The sequence below is a fragment of the Pleurodeles waltl genome, chromosome 1_1 (assembly GCF_031143425.1).
Source record: "Pleurodeles waltl isolate 20211129_DDA chromosome 1_1, aPleWal1.hap1.20221129, whole genome shotgun sequence".
In the NCBI taxonomy this organism is placed as follows: domain Eukaryota; kingdom Metazoa; phylum Chordata; class Amphibia; order Caudata; family Salamandridae; genus Pleurodeles; species Pleurodeles waltl.
In genome coordinates this window covers 333,723,530-333,734,139 of record NC_090436.1, presented here as the reverse complement: position 1 = coordinate 333,734,139, position 10,610 = coordinate 333,723,530, and positions in this window count along the sequence as shown.

Genomic DNA, 10,610 nt, shown 5'->3' with positions numbered 1-10,610 from the left:
TGAGCCTTTCTCTGCACTCAAATCCTTCTGCGCCTTACAATCCACGTCTGGCTAGGTTTAGTTGACAGCTCCCTTTTGCATTCACTCAGACACACCCCAAAACACAGGATACTCAGCGTCACTTGCATACATCTGCATTTTGAATGGGTCTTCCGGGGCTGGGAGGGTGGAGGGCCTGATACTTGTATTAGCCAGCCCTCACACAAAGGACTGCCACACCCACCTGGCAGACAGGATTGAACTGAAAGGGGACACTTCTAAGCCAATTCTAAGCCACTCTTTGAAGTCTCCCCCACTTCAAAGGCAAATTCGGGTATTTAAACAGGGCCTCTGCCCCTACCAACTCAGACACTTCCTGGAGAAGAGAACCTGAACCAGAATCTGCAACCTGCCCAGAAGAACTGCCTGGCTGCCCAAAGGACTCAAATGACTGTTTTCTGTGAAGGACTGCTGCCTTGCTTGTTGCCCTGCTGCCTTGCTGCTCCCTGGCTGTACTGAGAAGTGCTGTCCAAGGGCTTGGATAGAGCTTGCCTCCTGTTCCCTGAAGTCTCAGTGCAGTGAAAATCGACGCACAGCCTGCCAGAAACGACGCACAGCCTGCATCGCAGTGAGAAATTCACTGCACGCCGAATTGGAACGACACAGCCTGACTTCGCAACGAGAAGATCGACGCAGCCCCAGTTTAATGACCAGAAATTCACCGCACTGACCATCGGGATCAATGCACAGCTGAGCCAGAACGATGCAGCCTGACTTCCAGAGAGGAATTGACGCAGCACCTGCCGTGCGGTAGAAATTTCCACGAAACGCCAACCAGAACAAAGCAGCCCCTGTGACTTTATCTTGTCAGTGCCGGAAATCCACACATCGTCCACGGGGTGTCCAAAAACCGTGCAACCCGAAGAGGATCCATGACCGAGTGCCGGAAATCGATGCACAGCCATCCCTGCATGAAAACTAAACGACGCATCGCCGTGTGCGGTCCGAGAAAATCAACGCACACCCCATTGTTTTCCACGCATCTCCTGTTTGCAGAAATTTTGCACGTGAACCAGGTACTTTGTGCTTGAAAGAGAAATGTATTGCTTTTAAAAGACTAAACACACTTTATATCACTTTTACAGTGATATCTCAACAAATACTTATTGCATTTTAATCGTTTTGACCTGCATCATATCAGAGAAATATTATATATTTTTTAAAACACTGTGTGGTGTATTGTTGTGGTGCTATAGAGTGGTATTGCATGATTTATTGCACAAATACTTTTACATTGCCTTCTAAGTTAAGCCTGACTGCTCAGTGCCAGGGTACCAGATGGTGAGCACAGGATAATTTGGATTGTGTGTGACTTACTCTGACTAGAGTGAGGGTCCTTGCTTGGACAGGGGGTAATCTGACTGCCAACCAAAGACCCCATTTCTAACAGTAAATACTTCTTGATAAAAATTGAAGCATGCTCCTTACCCCCGGTTTGAAAAATGAATTGCTGTTGGTGAATGTCTTCTTCTTACTTGTCTCTTGTTGGAGAGAGCAACGGAAAACAAGAGCTAGGAGAAAATCAGCTATCAAAGCCACTTCTTGAATGCAACAATGTGCCCAAAAAGCAGGATTCAATACACTTGACACATCAGGTAATATATATATGTGTTTGTGTGTGTATTACCTACTGGCGGTCAACTGTAGGATGTTATAGTTAGGACCTAGTTTCCATAGGAAGAACGTTTCTTGTTTTGTCAATAACTTTGGTGCCGCTAGATGTATCGTCACTGAATTTTCAAAACTTATACTTGAGGTGCCTCAACTGTTGTCTTTAAAGTTTTGAGGTTATCCGTCAAGCAGGAGTCAAGAAAAAGCAGAGTCCCACAACACGTTTTCCCCATTCATTTTTCCATAGGGTCTTTAGACACACCCACAGCCCAAACCGCTGAAAGGAATTACAAAAAAATTGTCAGGAAGCTAGATCATGTCTCACAGATTTTGCTTTTTGTGATTTAGTGTAAATCTGTTCAGTAGTTTTGGAGATATTAGAGTTTAAAAAATGTCGACATCTAGGGATGCGGATCCCCCGAGGATCCAACTGTCCCCGTGCTGATATTTGATTGGTTGCCAACACATCAACAAGGAAGGTTGGCAGCCATTTTGAGACTCAGCTTCAGCTGAGTCCCACCACAAAAAAAGAAACCCAGGGGGCACCCCGGAGACATGGCCGGGCCTCAGGGGATGGCATCCCTGGGGCCAAAAGTGACTCATCGAGGGGAGCTGCGTGGAACTTCCATCATATAAATAAGAGGAAGGACCCTGGTTTGGTCGAGGTTTAAGTCTTTGTAGTCTTGTTGGCCTCTCTATAGGTGGATTTATGTTATCACATATTTCTAGATAAATAAGCACGAGGCACAATCATATTGCCAAAATGCACACAAGGTCACTGGTGACATTTCCTTGTGCTCCATTATGCAGCTGTAGTGTAGAATACATATTGGACATTTACCCAAGAAGGCAAAAAGAGCTCCATTTGGGTAGATATCTATTTTTTTTACAGACAGGACAATGTTTAATAGTTTATTATTCTATTTACGTAACATGTCGTTTTCAAAATGTACATGGGGAACAGGCGTGAGACAAAGTTAGAGTACAAGTTATTGTACTGGTCATGACGGATACACCAAAGTCCGTCAGTTCTTATCCACAAACATCACTTTCCTAGGTAGAGAAAATGGGGTGTAGGAGAAATCAAACACTCAGATTGTCAACTAATGGGATGAAGGAAAAAAACAATTGTAACCCTCTTTAAAAAATGTTTAAGACATACATGGGTTTGTAGGTCCACAATGTAGAACATGATTGGTAAATAAACTCTAAAGTGCTGCATGGTTATGGAAATCCATGTCTGCGATGAAATCTTGATGTACCCAATGGGCATTTCACGAGCTGCAGCAAAAGATATTTAATTGTGGGCAAGTATTGCATTTTAACGATCAATGAGACAATAGCTTGTAAAATAGGATCACAATGCTCTCACTGGAAATTCTTCGATGTAGTAAGTACAGTAATTTGAAGAGGTTCACACTTTCTGCAACAGTAGTGAATGTACTTGGAGGCAACTGAATGAGATGGGGGTAGTGAGGAATTAAAGCATAAACGAAAAAGAGCAGCTCATGCATTATTTACAAAATTACACATGGGATTAGAGGGAAATTTATATCAGACTCCAGGTTAGGCAATGAGTTCACTGAACATTATAAATAACTATTAAAACCTTTTGTCTTTTTTACATCAAAGACGAAATTACATGCTCACTATACAGCTCTATGATGAGTAACATGACAGCATGCATTCTCCAAATAACTGCAAGTGGTCATTAGAAGGAAACAATGAACACCTCAGTAATACTAATAAATTGGAATTACTTTTCATTTCACTGGGAAATCAAATAATAAAACATAAACTCCTTAAACAATACTTTGTAATACATAGGTAATGTAGAGAAAGGTGATACAGTGTCTAAACTACCATATGGCAATGTAACTTTGTCCTAATGGCGAACTCACAATCAATCCAGTCTGCCCAAAAATGTTTCTGCCACTTCAATAAAAGTGCTTGACTATGAATGAAGTGGGGACAGTGAACATTAAGTTTTGTTTTTTCATCATCGATATGTACTGTCAAGGAATGTCGACACAAAATCCATCAAAGAGTTACAAACCCAGACATCCCAGACCTTCAGATACGGCATCTAAGAACAAACTATAAACTCAGGAAGGAGAATCTCCCATTAGTGGAAAATAAAATGTGTGGATTCCTTTCACACATCCTCATTTGAAACTACACGCTTTGACAGAATGCTTCCAAATAACAAGGCGATGGTTACTAACAATGGATGTGCAGTGAAACATCAGACATTTTCCTGTAAGCTCTTGGCAAAGGCTTCAAAACATGGAAGAAGGAACACGCTGTGCAATGATTATTCCACAAATCCAAATTAAACAACAAATTCCAAGTAAGAATACCAAAAGCTGGATTTGCCCAGTTATGAAAACCTACCCATGATATAGTACACAAACAGAATATCTGGCTGTCCTTTTTCCCCCAACAGGAGGTGCCCCATTCCTTTAACACTGAAGCCCCCTGTTGACTCGCCAATAGCTCGAATAGTAAAACAAAGCCAGCCTTAAGATGAACTAGTGTCTTATTAATCAATACATATTGGTCTACGATTATGCCATATTTTATATATACCAATCAATTAAGGGCACAAAGCTTGCAAACCACAAATTTGCACAAATAAAACCCTACCTGCTTACACCAGGCCATATTGAGGAAAGCACTGCTGCCAATTTAATATCATCAAGCAAGATGATTGTTCCAATTTCAGACTGTGCAATTTGGGCATTGCAATAGACAATTCGAAGTGCATATGCCAACGCTTGCTAGTAGACATATTATAAAACACTGAAAAATGTATCTTTTATGTAAATAAAATAAATCAGTGTACAGTAAAATACTGTTTAAATTAAAACAAACATTGTTCTCAATTATCTATTTAACCAGGCCTAGGCTTGGAAATGCTGCTGTAACATGATCTTTACCAAAGGAGATGTTTCCTCTGCAAACTGCCTTCGATAGCAACGGATAGGCTTTTCTTTGTTTGTTGATCACCACCAGATGAAACAACCAGAGGTTTTCCACTCATGATCTAAACTACATTGCAGACACAAGGCAATTTGTCAAAGGGTATTCCTCGCGTAACAGTACAAATTGACCTGCATATTTGCACAAAGCCTCCTGGTCAAAAGAAAATATGACAGTGCCTCTGAAGACACCATGCTCAACAGTCAATGACCAGCAGAAAGCTATACACAACAACATCAATATTCAATAATATAATGCATGGAAGTTTGCATCAATTACTGCTCAAACCATATCCAACAGCCCAACGTATCAACCTAATTGGTTACAAACAACAGTATGTATGAAAGATCCTGGGAAAGAAGGTGCAAATAAGTTACCACATGTTTACATAACTAAAATCCTGTAACACATAAAGAGTAACTTTCTAAGTAGTTCAAAGTTAATTCACAAAAGTTATTCAGCTGCAATCTCCCAGGTGCTGAAATTCTGCTGCATGAATGGTGTGAAGAGGATAGACTGTCACAAACTTACAACATCATTATTTTCCTTGTATTTCCTTTTTGGCTCAGCTTATGATGGTTGACAGCATTTGCGTAAACCTGCTGGTACAGCAAGATGACCAGGCTGTTAAGAAAACAGAAACCAAGCTCAGCCTGCACTACAGAATTAACGCGATACTCCTAGGCATCCACATAGGGAACCTGATTCACAGAAAAGGCCCCATTCTGAATGCCGACAAATCTGTAGTAAACTTCACAGTGCAGCCACACTCACTGATCTGCCAGCAACAAGTACCGTATATAACTGCCATCAAATCAAGAACAGATTAGGCAAACATAAAGACTGAGTAGAAAACAATTCAAGTGTGGGTATGTAGGGCAGTGGAGCTTAGCATCTGGACAGAAGATGCTCTGATTGAAAAAAATCCTGAGACTCAGTTCTCTTAGTGGAAATGTTTCAGAATATAAATGGAGTGACCAATTGATGTTAATCACATGTGTCTTTTTTCATGACTCAGACCCTTTAGAAAAGTTAAGAAACTTTAGCAGCATGGCTTGTCAACTCTAGTCAAAGATGCAGGTTCTAGAGTCAACAGTATGACCATCTGCTCTAGGCACTGAACAGAATAGTTGCAGGTCAGTCTTACAGCCCAGAGATTGACAAGAACAGAACACTTCAGTGCAGATTAGGATGAAAAGGTCTTGTAAATAAGGGGCATATTTATACTTCCTTTGCGTGGAATTATAGTCATTTTTTACGCTAATTCAGCGCAAACTTAACTCCATATTTATATTTTGATGCTAGACCCATCTAGCACCAAAATATTAGAGTTAAAGTCATTCTTTGAATGTGTGAAACCACCTTGCATCAATAGGATGCAAGGTAAGCGTTCTTATCCAAAAAATGACACTAAGGCCATAGTGCCTTATTTATCCTCCCGTGCAAAAAAGGTGCAAGGGGGTGAGGCGGGCCTAAATAATGTCGCTAAGCCTCTTTAGCGTCAGTACTTAACACCTGGGTCAGGGCAGGCATTAGGGGATCTGTGGACCCATTTTTATGGTCAAACATTATGGAAAGAGCCCACAGGTGCCCACCCCATCCCCCAGGAACACCCCCATTCACACCAGAGCGACACCAGAGGATGGGGGACCCCATCCCAGGTAAGAAGGGTAAGTAGAGGTAAGTATTTTAAATATTTATTCAAAGTGCCATTGGGGGCCCTGAAATGGCCCTTGACCCCTGTGCTGGCCATTGGGGTGGTGGGCATGACTCCTGTCTTTTACAAGACAGGGATCGTATGGATGGTTTTACTTTCAGGAAATCATGGTAGACTAGTTAGAGGCATTTTTTTGCCTCTAACCAGCCTAACATAATTTTTGGGTGCAAACACCCCTTCCCTCGTACCGCCACCCCCACTCAGGCGTTAGTTCACCCTTTGCGCCGGCTTGCGGGATTCCATAAATTTGGCACCCAGCTGGCACTCTGGAATGACGCAAGCTGGTGCTATACTCTTTGACGCAAAACTGCATTTGCGTAGTTTTGCATAAAAAAGTATAAATATAAGCCTAAGAGCATTAAAAAAAAAATTCACTTGACAATTCTGTAAAACCTCTGAATGTGGTACTTCACCATTAAACTATCAGTGCACTGAACTATGCTATTCATCTTCATAAGCTAGCAGTGCTGCTAAAGCGTTAAAAAGAGCAGCCTTGGAATCTTAGAAACTGGCTTAGATGCTTATCAATCAATCAATCAATCACGATATTTATAAAGCGCGCTATGTACCCGTCAGGGTTTCGAGGCGCTGGGGGGAAGGGGGGGGGGGGGTGGAGGTGTGCTGCAGTTAGCGGTCGAAGAGCCAGGTTTTGAGGAGTCTCCTGAAGGCGAGGAGGTCCTGGGTCTGGCGTAGAGATGTGGGGAGAGAGTTCCAGAACTTGGCGGCGAGGAAGGAGAAGGATCTGCCGCCGCAGGTCTTGCGCTGGTCGGGGGACGACGGCGAGGGCGAGGTTGGCGGATCGAAGTTGACGTGTGGGAGCGTAGAAATTGAGTCTGGAGTTGAGGTAGGAGGGTCCGGCGTTGTGAAGTGCCTTGTGAGCGTGGGTGAGGAGTTTAAAGGTGATCCTCTTCTCCACCGGGAGCCAGTGGAGTTCCCTCAGGTGAGGGGAGATGTGACATCGGCGGGGTATGTCGACGATCAGTCGGGCGGAGGCATTTTGGATATGCTGGAGTCGTTTGATGTCTTTGGTTGGGATGCCTGTGTAGAGTGCGTTGCCGTAGTCAAGTCTGCTGCTGACGAGGGCTTGGGTCACCATCTTTCTGGTCTCTGTTGGAATCCACTTGAAGATTCTGCGGAGCATGCGGAGGGTGTTGAAACAGGAGGAGGAGACGGTGCTGACCTGTTTGGACATGGTGAGTGCAGAGTCCAGGATGAAGCCGAGGTTTCTTGCGTGGGTGGCAGGGGTGGGTGGGGGTCCGAAGTCGGCGGGCCACCATGAGTCGTTCCAGGCCGAAGGAGAGCGCCCGAGGATGAGGATTTCCGTCTTGTCGGAGTTGAGTTTCAGGCGACTGTTGTTCATCCATTCGGCGATGGATTTTAGTCCTTCGTGGAGGTTTGTTTTGGCGGTGAGTGGGTCTTTGGTCAGGGAGAGGACGAGCTGGGTGTCGTCGGCGTAGGAGATGATGCTGAGGTGATGCTGGCGGGCCAGTTTTGCGAGGGGGGCCATGTAGACGTTGAACAAAGTAGGGCTGAGGGAGGATCCTTGGGGGACGCCGCAGATGAGGTTGGTGGCTTTGGAGCGAAAGGGGGAGAGTCGGACTCTCTGAGTTCTGTCGGAGAGAAAGGATGAGATCCAGTGGAGGGCTTTGTCTTGGATGCCGGCTTCCTGGAGGCGGGTCAGTATGGTGCGGTGGCAGACTGTGTCAAAAGCGGCTGATAGGTCGAGGAGGATGAGGGCCGAGGTTTCGCCGTTGTCCATTTGATGTCTGATGTCATCTGTGGCAGCGAGGAGAGCAGTCTCCGTGCTGTGGTTTCGTCTGAATCCGGATTGTGAGGGGTCCAGGATGGAGTTGTCTTCGAGGAAGTGGGTGAGTTGTGTGTTGACGATCTTCTCGATGACTTTTGCTGGAAAAGGGAGGAGAGAGATCGGACGGAAGTTTTTGAGATCGTTGGGGTCGGCCTTGGGTTTCTTGAGGAGGGGTTGGATTTCAGCGTGTTTCCAGCTGTCCGGGAAGGTGGCGGAAGTGAAGGAGAGGTTGATGGTCTTGCGGAGTTTGGGGGCGATGGTGGCGTTGACTGTGTTGAAAACATGATGAGGGCATGGGTCCGTGGGGGAGCCTGAGTGGATGGTGTTCATGGTTGCCATGGTTTCTGCGTCGTCCACGTGGGTCCAGGCGGTGAGGCGGCAGTCGCGGTTGGAGACGTCGGGGGGGGATCTGGCAGTGGGTCGGTGTTGAAGCTGTTGTGGATGGTAGCGATTTTCTGGTGGAAGAAGGTGAAGAGGTCGTCGCAGAGTTTCTGGGAGGGCGGGATGTCGTTGGCGTTGGCTTTTGGATTTGAGAGTTCTTTCACGATGCCGAAGAGTTCTTTGCAGTCGTGGGCGTTGTTGTTGATGCGTTCGGTGAAGTGGGTGCGCTTGGCGACGCGGATCCGTTGGTGGTGTTCACGGTTTGCGTCTTTGAGGGAGGCGAGGTTGTCGGGCGTGCGTTCTAGGATCCATTTCTTTTTGAGCTTCTGACAACGGCTTTTGGAGGTGGTCAGTTCGACTGTGAACCAGGCTGGTTTTTTCTTTCCTTGGTTGGCGGTGGGCTTCTTGAGTGGGGCTAAGGTGTTGGCGCAGTCGAGGATCCATTGATGGAGGTTGATGGCGGCTGTGCTCGGGTCGGTCGCGTCGGGTGGAGGGTTTTTAACGAGGGTGCTGGTCAGTTGGTCTTGGGTGACTTTGCCCCAGCGGCGGTAGGGGGGTAGATGGATGAGGTGCTGCTCGGTAATTTTCTTATAGGAGAAATGGACGCAGTGATGGTCGGTCCAGTGGAGTTCGGAGGTGTGGCTGAAAGAGATGTGGTTGCTTGAGGTGAAGAGGGGGTCGAGGGTGTGTCCAGCGATGTGGGTGGGAGTGTTGACCAGCTGGCGGAGTCCGATGTTGAGGAGGTTGGAGGTCAGTGCTGCGGTGTTGACGTCGTTGTTATTTTCCATGTGGTAGTTTAGGTCTCCCAGGAGGATGTAATCCGGGGAAACGAGGGCGTGGGTGCTTGCGAGGTCGGCGATGGTGTCGCTGAAGGGGGCTCTTGGTCCTGGAGGGCGGTATATGAGGGTTCCTCTGAGGGTCGTGGTGGGGTCTGTGTGGATCTGGAAGTGGAGGTGTTCGGCTGTCTTGAGGGTGTCGTCAGTGTGGGTGTGGATTTTGAGGGTAGCTTTGTGAGCGATGGCTATTCCGCCGCCGATTCCGTTGGTTCGGTCTCTTCTGGTGATTTTGTAACCGTCCGGTATGGCGATGGCGATGTCCGGAGCCGAGGAGTCGTTCCACCAGGTTTCGGTCAGGAAGGCCACGTCGGGTGCAGTGGAGTCGAGCAAATCCCAGAGCTCGATGGCGTGTTTTAGTGCGGAGCGAGTGTTGATGAGGATGCAGTTCAGGTGGTTGGGGTTGAGTGATTCTATTGTTGGTTTTGTCGTTCTGATGCAGGAGAAGTTGCAGGAGCGGCAGGAAAAAGGTCCTTTAGTGTGCTTCGGGGACGCCAGGAAGCACTCCGTGGAGGAGCCGGTGTTGAAAGCGCGGAGTTCGTTGGCTGAGTAGCGGATGCGGGGGGCGTGAGGACCAGGGGGGGTGGCGCTGGGCGCGGTCCAGGCGCGGACGGGCGCAGACGGGCTTGCCTCTGGCGCGCCTCTGGCGCGCCAGTGGCGCGCCCGCTGCGCGGACGCCCAGCGCCAGCCATTAAGAAGGGAGGGGGGAGGGGGGAGGGAGGAGCAGCTGGGAGGCGGGAGGCGGGAGGGAGCGGCAAATGGGGGTGCGAGGGGGGCGGGGCCGCAGGGAGGCAGCGGCAGGGATCGGGGAGCGCACAAGGTGCAAAAACACAGAAAACGAGCAAAATTAAAGGCAGTCACAATAAGAAAACCACACAATCAGAAATACAATAATGGCACAATACACGATCGGGGAGACAGCAATCAGGGGGGCACAATGGGGGCAGAAGCGCCGGCGGCGAGGCGCAGAAAAAGTGAAAAAACAACTTACAGGACGGCGGAAGCGGCACACGGGTCAAGTGAGCCCACTAGCCACCAGGGATGAGGCGCAGGAGGATGCCTGCGGGTGGAGGAGGGCCTCGAACACGCAAACGGCAGCGTGGACGGGGGACACAGGCAGGAGGCAGCAGGTTGGTGCTGCGGTCGTGGGGGGCGAGCTCAGGACCTGAAACAGGTCAGAGTTCGCTCACTCGCGACGCGCATCGCCAGCCATTAAGAAGGGAGGGGGGAGGGAGGAGCA